The sequence below is a fragment of the Rhea pennata genome, chromosome 1 (genome assembly GCF_028389875.1).
Source record: "Rhea pennata isolate bPtePen1 chromosome 1, bPtePen1.pri, whole genome shotgun sequence".
NCBI classification, from domain to species: Eukaryota; Metazoa; Chordata; class Aves; order Rheiformes; family Rheidae; genus Rhea; species Rhea pennata.
The window spans coordinates 214,347,351-214,363,454 of record NC_084663.1 but is presented as its reverse complement, the minus strand read 5'-3'; the positions used below and the strand labels follow the sequence as shown (position 1 = coordinate 214,363,454).

General features: G+C 50.0%; 1 protein-coding gene across 2 annotated transcripts in view; it reads left to right on the top strand.

Moving 5' to 3' along the window:
• Positions 1-9,106: 9,106 nt before the first annotated feature.
• The window catches only part of GDPD5 (glycerophosphodiester phosphodiesterase domain containing 5), a 179,172-nt gene continuing 172,174 nt past the window's right edge, over positions 9,107-16,104 (top strand). Inside the window, exon 1 of one of the 2 annotated variants that reach the window (XM_062567455.1) lies at positions 9,107-9,201. The gene's annotated coding sequence lies outside the window, so the exon portion shown is untranslated. Of the gene's footprint in view, positions 9,202-14,666; positions 14,691-16,104 lie in introns of those variants that run through there. The other variant, XM_062567456.1, reaches the window with a different exon arrangement.

Below are 16,104 nucleotides of genomic sequence, written 5' to 3'. Positions count from 1 at the left end.
TTTTATCCTTATGCTGGTCAGAGGAATCCCAACTATTTAAGGAGGCCTTTCTTTTTGGATGAGCCCAGCATTAAAAAGCACCAGCAGCTCATTACGCCTATATAGCATAATATTTGCTTTCCTCATTATAACAGCGCTGCCCAGCACAGCTTGCCGGTGGCTGCTGGTTTTGCTAGCATAAATACTGGAAGCATCTTCACTTGTAACCTTTCCACCCCAGACGTTACCTCATGTTCAGAGCAAATTTGCCATGGCCTTTACAATCCATACTGCAAACCAGAGAGGGGTAAAGCCACCGCGAGGAACAGAACTGCCCTTGCTCTGCGTCCACAGGGTGAAAATAAGTATATTTGTGCCAAGGCACAAAGAACTGCAGTGATTGCCAGGGTAGCTGCTAGCCTCACATGAGGGTTGGGGCATCTGCCAGTAAAAGCGACCACTTCTGGGTTAGAGGCTTCCCAATGGGAGGATAAAAAGTTGATAAAAAATGCTGGAGATGGTTCAAAGTAGGAAAAAGTGTCTTAGACCTGGGGAAAGAGGGGAAGCTACATTTACTTTGCTTGGCCAAGAATCCAGCCCTGCCCTCCCAGACCGTACTGCATCCTTAGAGCCTTGTCTGATTATTGCTGAAGCTCTCTTGGGCGTCATCCTGCCCCGGCGCCATGGGACACTGGGGACAAGGAGCCCTTGCGGCGAAGTCCTGGCTTTTAGCCCTGACCCACCCAGTGCCCCCAGTACAATGGGACCATTTTGCTGCTGGCAACCATGAGGCGGTAGCAGGAGCTCTGCCAGCACAGCTTGGGTTGCAGAGGTGAAATCCTTGCTGTGGCCAGACCCTCCGCCTTCTCCAGCTATTTCGCGCTGCTCTGATTTCAGCTGGGAGAGCCCAGACGCCGTCTGAGGAATCTGGGTTTGAACATAGAAATAAACCTGCCTGGGTCGCAAGCACGTCACGTTAGAGATGGGAAAGCCCAAATGAGGCAGAGGGGCATTGGGAAGAAACAAGTTGTGCGTTCTCAGCTCTTAATGTTGGGCTAGATAGCTCCCGGGAAAAGCCTTCTTGGAGGATCTGCAGCCAGAAATCGTGAGATGATCCAGGAAGAGATAAGCAGCGCATAGGCCATTCTGCCCTTCGGCTCATTCCCTGCTATTTTAAGGTGCTTGTGCTCTCCTGCTCGTGCATCCCACCCTGGATGCCTGCACTTGGGTCTTCCTGACTCACCGCAGCGGCCTCCTTATTACATCTCCCTGTTCAACCTTCCCACATGAGCCCATTAGTTGACCTATTTTTTTTTTTTGCTTGCTTTCCTGCATATTTGGGATACGTGTGTGTGTGTGTGTGACAAACTTCCAAGCACACTTAGTGCTGGGGCTGACCACTCCGCCCTCCTTAAAATTGTCTCCATGAGCCCAGACCACTCAGATGGTGGCTCGGAGAGGTGGAGTTTTGCAAGGAGGACTCATCTTTCCAAGATCTTAGATTAAGGTTTTATGGGACAAATATGCTCCCAAATGTCAGTCTGACTTCAGTAGACCAGCGTGTTTGTGCACACTTGTCTGCACACTGTTACTGATGCTCGGACAGCCAAAATCATCTGCACCACCTCCTCCACCGCAGACGCACACTGTACTTCATCCATCCAAAAGTAATTTACAGATTAAATGTATTATGTAGAGCATTATGTAGAACTAGATTATTTTGTGCCAGGAAGAAAATGTACCATGCTGCTGCTTTTTTTTAGTGAAAGGGAAGGCGGTGGGGAATGGGCTCGCATAGTATTTTTCAGACAATGAGATCTTCAACTCTGGGGCTCTAATTTCTGCCTTGTCTGTGCAAACGTGCTCCATCACAGGCAGACCGGGCCGGAGGTTGTGATGAGCCTTTCATCCCTGCCTGCAGATAAAGCCTCTGTTACGGGGTCACTGAACAGAGACCTGAACACCCTGCGTCTTCGTCCGAGAAGACTCCAGGATGGAGATAATCAGCAAACTGATGTTCCCTTTTGCTTTGCTGAATAAGAGACGCTTTGTTCAGGGATACAGGTCGGGGTCTGTGGCAGAGTAGCTCGCGAGAGATTTTATTTCAGCTACCTGCAAAGAAGCTATGAGAAGAATGTCGTAGGTTCCTCTTGGTCTGGAGGAACGGGGAGATACTAACCCAAGGTATTGTTTAATATTAACTGGGCTGGTGCACATCTATGAAAGGTCTGATTGTGTGTCTATGTTTATATACCAACATCACTTCCAAAGTCATATTAATGTGGCTGAAGCCTTTCATGGCCTGGGGCAGGTGAAAGTCCTCCTGGAGGTAGCTGCATTAATGATCGGTTTTGTCAATAAAAACGTATTTCTGTGTTGGCACCGGAAATCTAAGTTGTAAGCCTAGATTTGCCTGTGCTCGGTGCTGTGCAGGCACAGAACAAAGAGATGACAGAAACGCCCGTGATAAATGTTTTAGATAAGAAAAACCGAGAGGCCGGCCAGCAGGGAGAGTAAGGAAACAATGAGGCCCTGTTTGCACGGGGACGCGGGCAACGGCTCTCTTGGGACATCTGCGGGTTTTGCGCCTGGCCGCTTCCCCCGAGGAACAGCTATTGCGGGCTCTCCTCCGGCAGGAAGACCCATCTGGATTTCAACAGAAGCAAGGTTTGGCCTTTGTACTCATCCTCTCTCCTCCTTCACAGCTCCTTGGCCCAGATGTTATCACCAGCGGCTTCGGTGAAGCTCCTTCCCACAAGGGCAGGGAAATACTGCCTCACAAGATGACAAACATTTTTCGTTTGCTGCCATTTCAGCCACATTTGTTTATTAGGCGGACCATTTCCAGGATCCAAAAACTTTAATAAATTCTGTCATTTTGACTCATTAATTTGGAGATGGCTTTACCTACGTGTCCTGAAGTTCTGACAATATATTTAAATGCTGTCTGGCAGAGGGTGGATAGCTATTCCCACCTACAGCTAAATACACATTTTAAAAAAATATTCAAAAGTTTAAAATAAGCTTGTTTGCTTCACATTATATAACAGGGCTGAACTTCCTCTCCCTAAGCTGCCTTTACTCAGGAAATCACCTCAAACTGAGGAAGATGCTGGTGAATGGTTTCTGAAAAGGGCAGAAGAGGACCCTTGGGTTGGCCAGCGGTGCCTAGATGTTCCCTTCCAGAAGAAAAAAGCTACATAATGGTCCTGATTCATACCTTCTGGGATGTGACTCATACATTCTGGAGTACGCAGCTCCCCTGCTCCTGCGGTCCTGCTGTGTTCTCCCAACCCTTGAGAGCAGCGGGCAGAATTAGCAGGGCTGAAGGCCCGTCCCACCTGAACACTTACCATCCACGTGATGCTGGTTTGTTTGGAGAGAGGGGAGGAAAGGAGATACAACTTGCTCCTTAATACAGGGAGGAAGCAGACTGACTGGTCCGGCCGTGTATCACACCCCAGCTGAGAGCTCGGCTGGCTGGGTCAGTGTGCTCAGTTGCTTGGTTTCTCTCTACATTAGAAGGTATTTTGCTCCTTCAAATGTCTTCACGGGGAGGCCAGATGTACTCTTTCTACTAACAAGTGGCTGTAGTCAACAGGCACGTGTTTGGTGATCCAAACCAGCTGCAGACCTTAGAGGGATGGGGAGGGAGACGTCTGACTGAACTCCCTGCCCCTCAGCCGAGCTGGAAATGGAGCCATTAGTCCAGTATTAGATTCGGTTATTTATTTTACTGCTTCACTAATTGAACACTATTATGAATGTCTCTGGCACTCATAGAGCTTTGGTGATGAAGGCCAATGTGAGAGGCAATAGGAGTTCGTACTAATGCGTGTCTATTTTTCTCCCTTAACAGGCCTGGATTTACCCTATGTCTCTAACTGAGAGTAGGAGCTAAGGGTTATAGATGGGTTCATTATTTCTAATAGTATATACTTAACATGCCAACAAATAAAAGTTTTTTAAAGGAGACCGCTTGGGATACAAGGCTGAGACTCACCTTCAACTTGGTGCAGATTCCCTTTATAGCAATGAGCGTCTAAGCTGATTAGGATATCTGCACAACAAGATCATGTGCCACTTCCCACCTCACCTCCACCAGAACCTACAGGAGGCTGTGGATGAGCTAATGAGACCCACTTTTCTCCAGCCAAACCCTTTGAAGGGCCATGATGGAAGCCCAGGAGCTGTCTGCATGAACGCATTACTGCTGGGGAACGTTCTCTAGGGCTTCAGGGAAACAGAGGGCACAGGACACTCTTCCTCCTGTGAAATCTTGATAGAGACAGGAATCTTGTCTTGCTGGACCAACATTAGCACAAAGATCACTCTGGACAAAGGATCCACAAGACAAGGTCCTGCACCTTCTTCTGCATCTGGGCCTATTTCCTCTGATGATTTTTGCATTTGCCCTATCAATTTTTGGGATTGCCTGTTTCCCACTGATAAGAAACTATCCATCTCTTCTTCTCCCGACAGGCATTTGCAGAAGATCTTGCAAAGACAGTCTGTACCTCACTACTCTTTCCCACCTCTGCCTCTGAGGGAGAAGCATTTCTTTCTTGTTGCCTGTCCCTCTGCTCCTCTCCTTATGCAAAACGAGTTGGCTGAAATCCAGGAACCTCACAGGTCCCAAGGGGGAAAATCTGCCATCTGTTCACGTGCGCTGTGTGAAACTCAAACCTTTTCCCAGAAGCTTCATTCAGGAAGAAGCCACTTGGTAAAGAAGCCTGCACTGCATTTTGGGTCACTTTCTGGGAAATTTCACACTTTGCACAGCATTCGGTTTGTGCAGTTAGGAATTGCGTGTGTCCCTGGTCGGCTTCGTGTGGAGCTGGAGCACGTAGCTGACCTGGCAGGGAGATCAGCGTGCGATAGCCAAGAACATGCTCCAACACGGACTAACCTTTGCCCAGGTGTACTCCGCTCACCTCTTCAGGAGCTACATTGCACCTTTCACAGATAGGAAAGACAAGTAGATACCTCATGTAACCTCCTCATAATACTCCTTATACAATACCCTACACTTATATATAAGAGTACTCGATATTGAAACACCGTCCCTGCAGCAGAGAAGCATCCAGTCTGAGATAAAGACGTCAAACGGGGAGAATTCTGCCTTCGTTCCTCGGGAGTTTCTTCTCACAGCTGAAAAAATACTCATTCATCTTCTCAATCGACTTTGCTGTTGACTTCCAGCTGCTTGGTTTTTGTGAAGGTGTGCTTGGGGCGGGTTTTGTGCTGAATGACACACCACAAAGTTGAAGCATTTTTATTCTGGTGGTAGGGAAAGGAGGCAAGGAGCTGACTGCAATTCCCTCCTCCAGACCATGCTGGGACAAAATTAGTCCTATTTTTGCATGAATATGTGGCTTCCTGATATGGTCACTATTCCTCCCCCACGCTGGGAGTCTTCAGGGCGGTAATTAGGGGTGACTGAGCTAGAGCAGGGCAATCCAGGACCCGATTTACTGGCAGACCTGCAGCGATAACTCGTACCAGTGACTTTCCTCCTATTTTAAGTACATTCATCTTATCTCTGGCTGAAAGGGTTGCGGGGCCGCTGGTTAACCTACTGCCGAGCAGGCAAACACAGTTATTGTGCAAACAGGCAAAGTGTTCCCTGACTTAGCGGACTAGCGATATCTTCGTCTCCAGTTGCTGGGTAACATCAAACACTCGCATAGTTGCAGTCAATGATCTCTTCAGGGCTCACGATCCAACCACTGCCACCACTGCGGGATCAGACCCCTTGGGCGGGCTTGTCCGGGCAGACCGACAAATGAGAAAGGATGAAGGAGAAGCTGCAAAGCACAAAATATAACAGCAAAGCTTCTCTGCAAACGCTCTCTGCAAACGTTATCGCGGTCAAATAACGGGACCTCAGGGCACGCTTGCAGCCAAAGCTCTCCTTAGGCTTGTTACTGGTGCAGAGGCCTCGGAGCAAGAATTGGGAAAAAGCACCTGAATGGAAATATCTGCAGCACAAACACAGGAAAACGCAGACCTCCCCCCTGTTTGCCCTGCATTCCCCGAGCATTTGCACAAGCAAAAACAATAGCGTGGCCCTCACCGCGCTTCCTTCCCCTTCCCGGGGCTCTCCCGTCGGTCAGACGCTGCCGCGGGCTGCCGCGGGAGGGATTTGTCTCCAACCGGCCTCGTATGCACGGACAGACGGACGGACAGGCACGCACAGCATAGCGGTGACGGGAGGCTGCAGCCTCGTCTCTTCTCTTGCTGGAGATCTACTAGATAAACTCAGCTTTGCCTCATTTGGGCCTCAACTTTTAATTCTGGAGATCACTAGATCTTCAGTTTTGTATTTCTGCATCAGAAAGGAAAAAAAAAAATCCCCTCTGGACCAAGTTTTCCCATCCATAAATATATAATAAAATGCCTACAGAATTGGGTGCAAAGTCTGTCCCAAGCCCATAGGCCAAAGCTTGCACTGAGCAGGGTCCTACTGGGAACTGCAGTTCATCGAAGACAGGGTCACGCTGCAAGTGCCATGGTGAGAAAGGGCTTTAATAAGACCCGTAGAGGTGCCCTATTTTGAAATAAATGTGCCCGGGGATATAGGCACAAGCACATTATGAACACTAGCCATGCCAAAGGGAGATAGCTAAAAACAGTTTGGAACATTCAAGGCTCTAAATCACACGTTTGGGTAGGATAAGGAACTTTGAAATACTTCCTGATTCAAAATTTCATCTTTTTTTCCTAAAAAAAAAAAAAAAAAAAAGATGAAATTTCCTTCCACTGGCCACCCTGTGACTTTTTTTTTTTTTTTTTTTTTTGGACATTGCATGGACTTTAGCAGCAGAAGTGCTGACAGCAGGAGGAAAGACGGTCTCTCTGCTCGCCGTTCCTCTTTTGGCAGCTGCTCGGAGAGAAAACCCTTTTCTCAGCCCCACATCCCGGGGCAGGAGCACGCTCAGTGAAGGCTGTGTTGGATTCAACGGGCAAAATAAAAATAAAAAAGAAAATTGGTAAATGTGCAAACTGAGAGTTTTTTTTCTTTTTCCCCTAAGGTGTTTTACTCAGCTGGATTTCAGCAAACGTACGCAGGGACGGTAAAAAGCAAATTACTGGCTGACGTTAAGGGCAGCTGCGATGTCTCTGGAAACTCAAGAGTTATAAGACTATTTTCCAACAATGACAAAACAAAGTATTTTTCCCCTTAATCTGACAAAGGGCTGGACTATTTTTGCTGAAATTAAAGAGAGATCATCACTAGGCAGAGACCCAAGCATGCAAAATTTCTGCTTCCTTGCTTAAAGTCTGGCTGAGTCGCGAGTACGTACGGTCATGACTCTGTCATATGTCTCTAAGTACCTGCTTCTCCCCCTTGTGCTCCCACACTTGAAGCTGCAGGAGAAGAATAAAGAGAATAAAAAAAGGATAAAAGAGTCCTAAAATGCTTAAATGGTCCTGGCCACCAGAAGGGGAAAAAAAAAAAAAAAAAAAAAAAGCACCCACAGGATACACTTTCATCAAGGTTTGAGTTAATCACAGTTTTGAGGGACTCATGATTTTGAAATGCTTGCAATCAGCAGGACTGCAAGGAAAAACATTTGGCAAACAGCTGCTTTCCTCCAACGATGTCTTCTGCTGGGACATGACTCCGGGTCTCCTCTGCTGAGGCCGGGGACCATCTCTTTGGATCGGGTTTTATATGTGGATTTTTCACCTTTGGGCTGCTCCTTGGAGACGAGGGGGAGCTGTGTCTATCTTATATTCCTGCGCTGCCCTGGAAGAGAGAGACTGTTGCTAGCGGGTTACCAGCTTTTCTCCGTCTGTAAAGATGAGTCTGGTATCTGTCTCACGCTTGCTCTTCATCCTGACAGCGCGTCTCATGCTTTTGCAACATTTGGACCATGCACAGCTCCAGGACTGGCTCTGGGCACAGGCTAAAAGGCTGGAAAATGGCCAATTTGAAGAGAGAGAAATGGGCCTTTCGGTCTAAGGTGAGTATTTGCATCAAGAAAGACAAAAGAGTCACCCTGGGGGTAAAATTCAGTTTTGTCCCAGGTGCCAAGCCAGCCCGGACATGTTCCTCACGGTGATCCATTCGTGTGGTCAGAGCATGCAGAAATCAAGTCCTAAGCGTAGCGTAGACACAATAAAATGCTCATCCCTCCCCCAGACCGGCTGCAACGTGAGGACCCGGTGCTGGGACATCCACAGGCACGTGTGTGAACGAGGTCCGGGGAACGAGTCCACTGTGCACACCTCCCTGCACACTTGCAATTTCGGGATCTAATGGAAGGCCAAAAGCAACTGCTGAAAATGGGTGGAAAAATAAATATTAGACAGGCAGGAATGGGCACATTGACAGGAGCGAGAGAAATCAAGAGACTGCGAAGCCCAAGCCTGCCTGACCCGCTCCCTTCCCACCTCCATCCCGCTGCGCGGGAGCACCTGGTTGCACCACCCCCTTGTATCCATCCTACCAGGCTTGGAGACACTATTGCTTTAGCTATAAATATCCCAGGAATAGAAACACGAGCGATCTATTTTCCCTCCTGACCGCTCTGCTCCTCACTGTCAAGTGGGATTTACTGGTGCCCAGTTAACCGTTGGCCAGATGGGCTCTTACAGGCCCGTTATTTTTTACTAAAATACACAGAGGTTTTCCAGGCTGGTTCTTATCTGTTGGTTGCACTGTGCCAACGGTGCATCCATGTGCGTGTACCCCCATGGCGCTCCTTGGGGTGGACAATTCCAAGAGGTCCCAGTCGCGAGGAGGAAGATGCGGGTGGAGGAAGGCTGCGCTGCCCGGTAGAGGAAGCGAATGGGGGAGGACCGTGCTGCAGAAAGGCGTCGGCTGCCTTTTCGGGGCTCGGCGTTCCCACATGCTGGAGGGACCTTGGACCCCCGCAGGGCAGGGTGCCGCAAGTCGTCGGCAGCAGCCTGCCTCCTCCTCCTTCTCCTCCTCCTCCTCCTGCCGCTGGCCGGGGCGGAGCCGCCCGTCCCCAGCGCCCGCCCCGCTGCCGGCAGCGGGCGGCCGAGTCGAGCCGAGCCGAGCCGAGCCGGGCGGCGACGGGCGACGCGGTGCCACCTCTTTCCCTCGCTGCCTTCCCGGGCGGCCCGGGGCTCCGCGCTGCGCCGGGGCACGGTCCCCGCCGGCCCCGCCGCGGGCGGGCGGCAGCAGCAGCGCTCGCCGGGGCGGCCGCTCCCGACGGCTGCCCCGAGGACCGGACCTCCCCGCGGCAGCAGGTAAGGGGTGGCGGCGTGGGACCGGTGGCGCTGAGAGGCGCCGGGGGTTTTTGCATGCTCGTGCCCTGTGCGGAGAAAGGGGAGGGGGGGGTGCAAAGTGACCCCCCCCCCCCCACCGCACCCACCTCGGCGTGGGGGCGTGCGATGCGGAGCCGAGGTATTTAACACACGCCGAGTGCGCCCTCCTGACCCCTCCCCCAAAAGGCACTTCTTTGGCCCCAAAGGTGCTTCCTTACCTTCCGCGTCCCCCTCCAGGCGTGGCTCACCCAGCTGGGAGCATCCCAAGGTGATGCTCCCGGGTGCCGCTGGGCAGTTGGGGACGTGGGGCACGAGATGCCAGCTGCCCTCTCGGGTGTCCGGGCCCCCGCCTCGCTTGCCGGGGTGGGATCCAGCCACCTCTGCTTCTCCTTTAGGCCGTACTTGCTTTGTGCCGAGCAGCCGGGTAACGCTGTGTTTCTGAGACGCTGCTCTCAAAATATCGGTGAAGGGCTTTACGCCGGGCTTCTCCAGTGCCTTAAAAACCCTGAGGCAGCAAAATCCCGGGAGAGATTTCGACTCGCCGTTCCTTGCCCAGGCCACCCCGTGCCCGTCCTGCACCTGAGCCCTTCGTGGCACCTCAGGGACTGCTCGGAGGCGGCGAAAGGTTCACTGGGCTCCTGGGGACGTTCCCCAGGAGCAAACCGCCGTTTGCCTTAAGCACCCCGTATTTTGTGCCAGCAGGGAGAAGATAGGGTGGGAGAGGGTGAGCAGAGAAGATCTTATTTGGTCCTTGACACTTGGCAGAGAAATCACTTGGAAAGAGAAGAAATCCAGGAAAGGAGATAGGGAGGGGAGGAAAACCCCAACCCCTTGCTGCTGTTGTACTGACGCTCTCTCCCGAGTCCACTCCAGCCCTGTGTATTCAGAGCCTCAAAAACTAGGCGTTTAAGAGTTGCAGCTGAAATGTGAGCCTTCTGCTGGAAATGGTCTGTTGTAGCAATTCCCGATGTCGGAGCTACAAAATCTCACTCTGGCCTGATGGAAACGGTGATTCTTCAGCCGGAAAAGAAAAAAATAAAAATAAAAAAAGAGACTCAGATGCACCGTACTTGGTTTCTTAGGGCTATGTTTGTATAGTTTTGGTTATTATATGTAATTATGCTGGTTTAAGGATTATTTTGGGGCTGGAAAGGGATTATGGCTATATGAGCTGAATAGTCATGACAATGCTGCATGCAAAATTAAAAGAAAAAATGAATGAGGTTTCTCTTCGTTGGCGCTTCCTCCCCGCGTGAAGGAAAACGAGCGCTCGTTCAGTAAGCCCCCGAAGGCTGTTTCTTCATTAGGGAGTTACGCGGCGTGGAGAGCACGCTAAACCCGAATTCGCCGCTCGCATCGCGCTCTCCCCTCTGGGTACTCGCACGACTGCCAGGAAATTCAAAAGTTTTTTGATTCTTCTTCTTCTTTTTTGGGTGGGTTTGGATCACACGCGGATGCAGAGTAAATGTCTCCTCCCTTCTTTCCTCCTTACAAGTTGCCAGCTCGTGCTTGGCAGGTGTGGCTGGGGAAAAGCTGAAGTAAATAGACTTCCCGCCTTGCATTTTGTCTGGCGCGTCCACGTTCGCTGGCCACCGCACTGCTGCGGAAAGCAGTTCGGTAACACGTTACGCAGCCTCTGTCTACCTGAGCAGTGGTTCTTGAAGCCTTAAAGGCTGCTATTTTAACGTATTTTCCTCCGTCGAGACTCGAAGCATCTTCAAACCGCCGCTCAAACAGCACTCGGCTGCAGAGCACGACGTTGCAATTTAGAAAGCACCGCTTCAGAGGGGGATATAAGCTCTGCTTTGAGGCAGAGTTAATTTTAGAGTGGGTGTCTCTATCAGGCTGTACTTCTTCTATTAAATAAGCACGTTTTGCACGTTACTGCTGTTCCCTGCACTGAATTCTGTGCTGGAAGGCAAAGTCTGAGTGATGTTTGCCTTGCTCATCGACAGTGAGTAGCACAAAGGAAATGAATTCTGGTCCCATTGATTATTTGCTGCGGGGTTGTCGTTTGCGGGAGAACACTGGCTTGGAATTGATGATAATAGTTTTAATTATAGCAGGGAAACCAACTGCTCTTATGACCCAGGAAGATTATAATGAACTGGCTGCAAAGGCCAGGGGGTTGTGTCTTGCACTTTTTTCTACAAAGTGCTATGTACATTTGAGCTCATTTTTTTTTAAAAAAAACCCAACCCCCTGAAACTACTGATGTTGCTGTTAGACACTAAGAAACACTATGGCAATCTTAGTGTGCTGCTGTGGGGGTTACAGTAGCCCACAGTTCCCAAGTGCTGTCACAGATGGAGGTCGAGATCCAGCTCATTCACACCTACCGATGTTTGCTTAGAGGTACTTTGGAGCTCGCAGGTGGTGGAAGCTGCATCTGGATCCTCTCTTAACAGACACACCTGCAGGGAATATTGTCCTTTAACTTTCTTTGCAAGTCTTCCCAAGAGTGAAAATAGAAGGGCAGGATCTCAGTTTGGAGATGATTTCAGCCTCAGAGAAGGCTCTGTCCCAGTCCTACACCTCAGACATGTGCTGGGCAACTCCTATCCTGGTGGGGTGAAGGCATGTGGATAAACCCTAGCTGGTGGGGAAATCATATGTTGCTGCAACTGTTTCTCACCTTCTGGGAATGTAGAGCCTGCAGTGCTGTTTTAAACTCCTTTTTTAAGAAGAAACACAGCTGGAGGGAGGCCTGTACTCCTGCCCCAAAGAGCTTTAAGGAGATGCTTTGCATTTCCTTGCTGATAGTGAGATGAAATGGGAGGGCTTTATCTGGGAGCCCCTAGGCTGCTGACTTAACGAGGCTTCATTAAACTGCTGCAGCTGATGAGCATGCTTGGAGGAGACTCAAGAGTGGGGGAAGAGGTGACTTCAGTGTTTCCCTCTTGTGCAGTAAAGTAGCAAGTGGTGTTGGTGTGAGGAGCCTCCATCTGCTTTGGGCTTCATTGGTGGTCCTGGCTGCAAGGTGAGTGGTGTCTTGCGGTTTCCCTCGTTGGAATAGGGTGTCTTCTCAGCCAGGACTGAAGCCCTAGGGCTGATCCTCCCCAGGGCTGCTGTACTGGAGCTTGACGTGAAGCTGAGCAGTTCCTTCTGCTCAGGAGAGGGCAGTGTCACACCAACAAGCTGCTTCCTTAGTGGTGCTAAAAGTGTCTATGGAGATGACACCCTTTGCCTGCCCAGGGGTGCAGAAGGGTCTTGCAAGGGCACCGCTGTAATTTCCAGCCTGCTGGTGGGACTTGGGTGTCTTGTTCTGGCTCCTTTCTTCCTAGTGCAAGATATCTCCCTTCCAGGTATGGTCCCGGCTGCTTTTCTGTGACCCCAAGTACACTGATTGTATTTAACAGGTCGTTGCAGGAATACTATCCGTGTGATGCATGGAAAAGGGATTTAAAAGGCAGCAATAGCAGTTGCTTTTGACTGCCAGCCCCTCTATAAACAGTGATTAGATACAGCTACTTTAATGTATGTCTTGCTTTCAAAAAAAAGCTGCGTGCTGGTGTTTGGCTTCACTTCTTTTTCCTCTTTAGCTAACCGCTGTGTTCTCCCCACTTCCTCCAAAAATACCCACGGATGCTGGCTGAACAACAGCCCAAATACTTGGTTAAACGGCCTATCCTTGCTCAATAACCTGGGGAAAAGCTTTATTTTTATGTGTTATTAAATATTTGTATAACGCTCCTGCCAAGAAGTGGTTTCAAGGTACAGCATGTTCTCCCGAAGGATATTCAAACAAGGACCTTCTTGGGTGGCAATCGGGAGTCTTTCCGTGCTTATGTCTATCTCGGTGCGTTGCGTGTTTTCGCATGCTGAATCCATTACGTGTTTTGATTGAGCTCTGTCTCCTTTGCCTGCCTGGTCTTTGGTCAGAATTAGTTTTCTGGGATGGGGCAGGGGAGGGAAGTCTCTGTCTTCGTTGTGAATATTTTTTTGCGCTTACTTTGCGGCTTCCGAGCGAATCTGCGCCCCAGCTCCGCTCCCGCGTCCGCGCGCGGTGCCCCTGTGCGGCTAACGCGCTTCTCGGAAATAGCTCGCGCTGATTTAACGTAATTCCTTCATCGTGACAAAATTGAGTCCTCCTGCTGCCTACCCACCGCGTCCCCCTGGGGTGCGGGACGCGCCGGAGTCCGGCTCGCCGGACTGCATCCGAGGGAGCTCGGACTTGCTGGACAGTGATTTTTATTTTTTTTTTTTTTCCGTCCTTCTCCAGGAACGCTCAAGAGTCCGTTTCGCTTTCAGATTTACCACGTGGCGCCGCGCTGAAGCGGTTCATCTTGCATGCTGCTGGGAGCTTTCACAGGAAGTTTGCTCTTAATAACTTTTTTTTTTAATTCTAGCGTTCCTCTTAAAACCTTTGTTAGCTTTTGCAGCTTTTACAGTGCTTTTCTTCTAAAAGTCTGCTTGCTGCTGTTTATCTTCCCTTCCCCCCCTTGGTTAGCTGAAATGAAACTTCTCCCTCCCCTGGCCCGAGGTTAGATGCACGGCACAGAAATACTCAGCTCCTCCGCCCTCTCGAGCTGCGCGGAGTTCGAGGCTTAGGTTTGCACAGGTTATTTGTTGAACACATCTTGCAGCTCACTTAAACAGCACGAGGTGAAGAGCAGAGTCTCTTTTAATAGGTAATTTTGGATGCAGTGTTTAAATCATGATGGTTTTGCTGCGTGTTTTGGTTGTCTTGAATGTTCTTCTCAGGTGCTCACCTAGGTTATGTCTCTGGCTTGTATTGATGAGTCTCTTGAGTCGATGGTTGCTGAATCGTAAATCTAATTGCCTCAGTCTAAAAAGCAAGTCAATGGTCCTATCGCCCACCGCAGAATTGCAGTCAAAGAAAATGCGTTAAATCTTCGGACTGGGAGATGACGATGGTCTCGCTGACGATGGTCTCATCATTGTGGCTGGATGGTGGGTGAGGCAGCGAGTGCTGCGCGAGGCTGTTGAGAAGCAGGTCACCTCTGAGCTTGGAGAGGGTTGGAGACTAATACCCGAACTCTTCTTCATACTCTACTACTTTCTTGCAGGTGGAAACCCTGTAGAGAGGACTTGCTCAAGGCTGTCAAGTCAGTGATGCCTTGTAGGCGGACGGCTGATATGGCAGCAATTGTGTTTGTAGGTATTGTGGGAATTTTGGTGTCAATTTGCCACCTAATTATTCATGCCTCTTGTAGGTGGGACTTCATGCTGTCACTCAAACCTGTTGCTGCTCTAAAGCCAGCGAAAGAGGAACATCCGTGTCCTGGTCTTGGTGTCCCAGCAGAAATCCAGCTGGGCAACATGCTTGATTTCTCTCAAGCTCTTCCCTCTGGAGTTTGCTGGTTGTGATTTCTCTCTTTCTCTGTTCGTGGCCACAAGCTAGCTGCCTGACTGTAGAGATCCGCGCTCAAGTTAACGCCTGAATAATCCTTGTAATCTGTGTATCGTTTTGAGCTTGTTAAGAGCCCTGGACTTCATCAAGCTAAGAGGTAAGCCAAGACCTAGGGCTTGTCAGAGCTTCTATTTTTAGGTGCATTCATGCTAACATGCAAATTGTATTTATTATTGAGGATTGCTCCTTGCTCGCTTGCTGCGCTGACCTTGCAAGCCCTGTTTTCCAGCTTCTGCATAGATACTACAAAGCTTGTTAAAAGTTTTTTGTTGCCTTATGTTTTCCCCGCACTCATGAAGTGGGTCCTGTGATCTCCCAAACCACTTCTTACGGCTCACTGGATGCTCCGTAAATGCATTATGGGGATATTCTGTCTCGTGCACGGGGCTGCCGGGCGAGCTGCCTCCACGCATGGCAAGGTCATGCTGGCGTGCGCTGTGTAAACGCAGGTTTGCGTTGCAAAGAAAGATAAATCTGCTTGTGGGATTACAGCGATAGAGCTGCTGTCCCTGGAAACGCAGGCTGGAGCGGCTGAAGGCCAGAGCCTGAGGAAGCGGCCTTCCTCGCGTCTGCACCCGCGTGAGCGCAGCGTCCTGCGACGCGTGGTGGCCTCAACTCTGGCCTGAGGCTGTACAGGTTACTCGCATGAAGCTGAGAAAGCTGCTGCCATTGGAAGCACTTGATTTTATTTATTTATATTTCTTCTGGGGTTGTGTGTGTGAGTCTAGTTCACTTAAACAGGAGCTCAAAACTTGCTCCGTGGTTTCCTAGACCTCTGGAAACTGGAAGGGAGTCACCAGATGCAGGGGGGGGTCTTGGCCTTTTGTTGGAAAGCATCCAACTAAAAAATCCATGGGAAGGGTGGGCATCTTGCCAGCTGTCCCAGCACCAAGGTGAGGGTGCTACCCTCGAGGTGTGAACCTATTGGACTTCCTAGATGATGTTGTCAGGGCCAAAACACCCACCTCAGGAGCCTTTTCAAATGAATACTCCGTCCAGAGTACCTTGCATTTGGCGAGGAGGCTTCAGCATCTGGTAACTTCTCTCTTTGCTTCCCGAGAAAACCTTTAAGCTAAGTGAGCTGGAAGCTCTGAGTGTTGCAGGAAGCGAGCTGGAGATGTCTGGCGATAGGTCTCTGATTACCCAGTGTAGCGTGGAAAACAGCCCTCCCTGTGGAAGAGGCAGGGTTTGGAGAAGGCTGCCAGTGCTCCCAGGGAGGAGGTGGTAACCAGCCCAGGAGCTGTGACTTTGCATCTCCATGGAGATTTAAAGACATCACCTCTGACTGAGCTCTTGGAGCAGTGTGCCTACCCAGATATCCAGAGAGGATCCTATCCATCTCTCCAAAAAGAAAGATTTGGAGAGGAAGCTATTGATTTTGAATGCAAGGTTGGTTCTTCCAGTTTTGGGTCTCTGACCCTCAAACCTGTTCTGTTGTGTCTGCTTCTGCCCTGGGTTGGTGATGGAGCTCCAGACTTGGCTAAAAAAGCTGTTGCTTGTTGGAAATGATC